This window comes from Chionomys nivalis, chromosome 2 (assembly GCF_950005125.1).
Source record: "Chionomys nivalis chromosome 2, mChiNiv1.1, whole genome shotgun sequence".
Lineage (NCBI taxonomy): Eukaryota > Metazoa > Chordata > Mammalia > Rodentia > Cricetidae > Chionomys > Chionomys nivalis.
This window is the reverse complement of record NC_080087.1, coordinates 24,875,137-24,880,124: the sequence shown is the minus strand read 5'-3', so window position 1 is coordinate 24,880,124 and position 4,988 is coordinate 24,875,137.

The following is a 4,988-nucleotide window of genomic DNA, read 5'->3' as shown; positions in this document are numbered from 1 at the left end:
ACGCTAAAATGGTATCCAGTGCTGCAGTGGGGAAAAATCATGTGGGCTTGTTTGAGGTTGACGCTTGAAGCAAATATGCCATGCGGGAAAGTTTCTTACCAGGATTGCGCCACTCTGACCAAGCGGGAAGTGCGGTTTGGTGACTGCAGCAGGAATCCGCCGCTATTGCCCTTTAGTCTGCTAGAACCGAGAAGGCGGAGACGGGACACCCGCATGGCAGGCGTACAGAGTGGCAGCAGGCATAGCCATCATTACAGTGCTGGCCTTGTGTCTCCCAGTGATCCTCCACACAGTTTACTCTGCCTGCAGGAAAGGAAACGGGCTGAAAGAGCCTACGTGACCTTGGTAAGAGGCGTTCTAACCATAACTGAACGCTGGCTGTGTGTCTCCTTCCTCTGGATGTGAGAGTCCCCATGCTGGCTCTAGTCTTTGGCTAGCCTTCCTCTACGGCTGGTAACGAGCAGGTTGGATTAGCGATCTACTGGGCTCTTCACCCCTAGTAAACTGCACAACAAACAGGATTATCTTCTCTATGCCCAGCACTCATTTTTATAAAGTCAACCTACAAAGAAACCAATTGCCCTATGGCATTTACATACCAACTTTGTTTTGGTTACTGTCTCTCCCCATCCTTTTCCCTTCTCCCCCCACCCCCACGCCCCATCCTTATGTCCCCCTTCCATCCCCAGGATTCACCACTTCTGTTTGCACTTCATGTTTGTCAACATGCACCGTTCAGATAGTGTGTATCATTTCCCAGCCACATTGCCACTTCTGAACAGTGGTCATGGTTCGGAGGTATTAGCCAGTCTCTGCTTGAGTGACAGCACCAAGAAGCTTTGCTGTTTCTTTTGAGTGGCTTATTGCCCGGTTTAAAAACCTAACTGAGGGTCCAGAGAAATGACTCAGTGGATTCTAGTTCAAATCCCTGGTAAAAATCCTGGGTGTGGCCAGGCACATGCCTTTAGCCCTAGAGCTGTGGGAAAAGGTGATTAGAAGATTGGTTGGGTTTTCCGGCTGCCACTCCAGCGCTAGATTCAGTGAGAGACCCTGTTTCAAGGGGTAAGGTAGACAGGGATAGAACAAGACACTGACATCCTCTCCTGAGCTCCACATGCATGCACCCACACATGCAAGTATGCACATACATCATACACAAAATGCCATATACAGATGCTGTACACATAACACAAACAAAAACCTAAGTTGACATTTTAAAGCTGTCTACACAGCCTTATGAACCCAGGTTTTTAGGGTTTTGTTTCTTTGGCTTTGTTTTGGCAACAAAACGATTTGTGTTTTTTAATTATTTTTTTCATTTTTCCCAAAGTTTATATACACTTACCATCTTATCAACTTTAATGTATAGCTCAATGGTATTAAATGCATCCATCACATTGCAAGAGAACAACTGCTCCATACACCTCCATTCCTTGCCTGGTACTGAGAATGAAGCCTAGGTCTTTGCACACTCTGCAAAAGTGCTCTACCCCTGTTGTAGGAACAGCGGGCTGCGTTCTGCCACCCAGCTCCCGGCCGCCTGGCTAGCTTTGCCCCAAAATAACAACACACAAATTGTATTCTTTTAAACACTGCCTGGCCCATTAGCTCTAGCTTCTTAATGGCTAATTCTTACACTTGATTGCCCATTTCTGTTAATGTGTGTAGTACCACGAGGCAGTAGCTTACCAGGAAGATTCTAGCCTACCTCCATCTTGGGTCGGAGCTTCATTGTGTCTGTCTTGGAGAGCACAAGCATAGCGTCTGCCCCAGAGAGGAGAGGAAATGGCGTCTGTCTGAGGTGTCTTACTTCACTTCCTCTTCCTCCCAGCATTCTGTTCTGTTTACTCCAGCCACCTAAGGGCTGGCCTATCAAATGGGCCAAGGCAATTTCTTTATTAATTAACCAATGACCTTCCTCCATCATACCCCTGAGCTGTATCTTACTCCCTCTTGTTTTTCTTTTTAAATTGCATGTATTTAGAGTGTGTGCATGTGCATATGTACATGCCATGGTGCTCCTCTGGAGTTCAGAGGACACCTTGGAAGAGCCAGTTCTCTCCTTTTATCATGTGGGTCCCAGGGATCGAACCCAGGCTGTCAGGCTTGACAGCATGTATCTTTACTTGCCAAACCATCTTGCTAGCCTTTGACTTTTTATTTTGAGAGACAGACTAAGTGGCCCAGGCTAGGCTTGAACTCATTCTGGAAACCCTATCATCATGAAATTTGGGATCCTCCTGCCTCAGCCTCCCCAGCAGCTGGGTGTACAGATCTTTCATTCTGTAAAACTGAAAGCGTGTACCCATTACACACAACTCGGCATTATCCTTTCTCTTGGTCTCTTGCAGTCACCGTCTCTATGATCTTGTCTGTTCCAGTTATTCCCACAGCTGGGCCGCACTTCTATATTCTCATAACTCTAATATTTCACTTAGTACAATGTCCTCAAGGTCCAGCTATGTTACGGCATATGTCAGAATTGCATTCCCTTTTAAGGCTTACCTTTTCATTGTGCACGTGTGTGTCTATGTGTGTATTATTGCTTACCCACTCATCAACCAGTGTGCAGTGGGATGCACCCACAGCTTAACTGCTGTGAGCATGTTCAAGACTCTTCTTTTAGTTCCTTGAGAGAGACTTGACTCTCAACTTCTGGGATAAATGCTCAGAAGCAGAATTGCTGGGTCTTATAGCTGTTCTGTTTTTAAGTTTCTGAATAGTCCCATGATATTTTCTATGCCAGTCATACAATTTTACATCTCTGTGTACTAACATTATTAAAAGAAGAGATGCATTTTCCATGCCTTCACCAAATCTTGTGTGAGTCCTAATGTATGAAGTGATATGCCATTGTTATTTTGATGTGTATTTGTTTAATGATTTAGAATGCTAAAAAAACTTTTCAGTTGCTTATTGGTCATTCATGTGTTATCTTAGAAGAAATGTCTGCTCAAGTCATCCCCATTTTTAATTGTTCCTGTGTTCGTTTCTTTTGAATCACTGTGATGACCAAAATGCCAACAAAAGCAACTTAAGGGAGAAAGGGATTTTGTAGTTGGTTTTTCTGTTTTTTTTTTTTTTTTAACTCTTTAGGGCACTGCTACCCAGCTCCCAAATAAATACATGGAGACTTAGATTTACTTCTGAACGCCTGGCCTTACCTTGTTTGTTTCTAGCCAGCTTTCCTAACTTTAATTATCTCATTTCTATATATATATATATATATATATATTATAGTTTGTCTCTGGAATTTTTACTTTTCTTTGTTCTATATATCTTTCTTTCCTTCTTACTCCATGGCTGGCTGTGTGACTGCATGGCTGGTCCCTGACATCCTCCTCTCCCTCTCCTTTGTTATTTTTTGTTCCTCCTCTCTTGAGCCTAGATTTCTCCTCCTATTTATTCTCTCTGCCTGTAGCCCTTCCTATCCCTCATCTGCCCACCTATTGACCATTCAGCTCTTTGTTAGACGAATCAGGTGTTTTAGGCAGGCAAAGTAGCATAGCTTTACAGAGTTAAACAAATGCAACACATCTTCGTATCATTAAACAAATAGTTCACAGCATAAATGAATGTAGCACATCTTCAACTAGTATTCTACAACTGGATTTGTTTTGGCTCTTGGTTTCAGAGGTATCAAGAAATATATTTGAGGGCATGGTGTAGAAGATATAAGTTCATATCATGGTGGCCAGGAAGCAGAGGAAGGGGTGTATTACTTCTGTAATTTTCCCCTTTTATGATTTGAGACCCCAGCCTGGGTAGATGGTGCTTCCCACCTGAAGGGTAGGTCTTTCACCCTAGTCCAACCATCTACAAATGCCCCAAACACATACCCAGAAGTGTGTTTGACTGACCTCTAAGTAACTCTAAATGCGTTCAAGTCATCAATCAACATTAACCATTAGGCTGTGTACCTTTCTGCCGCTGTGACAAAACAGCCCGACAAAAGAAAACAGGTGGGAAGGGTTTATTTTGCTTCCCAGTACAAGGTTGTAGACAACCATGACAGCAGCAGCAGCAGCAGCAGAAACGTGATGAAGCTCGTCCTGTTCTCTCCACAGCCAAGAATCAGAGAACAATGGTTTCTTACGTTCTTCTCACCCTCTTCTTCTTGTATAGCTCAGCTGCCCCAGCATAAGGAATAATGTACTTATAATAGCTGGGCCTTCCCACTTCAATCATCTTACTCAAGATAATGCCCTAGAGGTATACACAAAGGGCCATCTCCCAGGTAGTCTAGGTTTCATAAACTGAAAATTGAGCTGAGTCAATCATAACTCCACCTCTTGTCGGCTTGATACCCAAATACAACATCATTTTAAATCATAACTTTTTACTTCTTATCACCAAAGGTCCATGCTCCTCTCATAAATCAATATACAACCCAATTACAAAAGTCTCCATAGTCTAACAGTTACAATAGTTTAAAAAGTCCAGAGTCCATCTCACATCTTAAGCTGTGATATCCTGTTAAATTAAAAAGAAGTTGCATAATTCCAACATACAGTGGCACAGAATGAACATCATAATTCCAAAATGAAAGAACTGAGGCATAGTGATAAGTGATTGGGCCAAACTGCCAAAATCCAACAGGGCAAATGCCAAATCCTAAAGCTCCATGTCTGGCATCTGAGACTCAAGATGAAATTTGCTGACATCAAAATGCTTACTTAGCTTGTTCCGTCCTTCCAACTCTGCCGCATGCATAGCACATAGCCTCTCTCTAAAGCCAGACCCACTCCAATCCTGCAGCTTTCCACAGAGACATGCTAGAGAATGTTAAATTAAGTTAAATAATGTAAATAATTAATGTTTAAAAAGTTAAATACCTACCCCTGGTTTCTATATTTGTTTTACAAGTCTTAGGTGTCTTTGGCTAATTGGAGAGTAGTTTGTTGTTCTTATGATGTTATAAATAGAACTGATTTCATAACTCCCAATTTAAATTGTTCATTGCTTTTGTCTAAAAATAGAGTTGATGT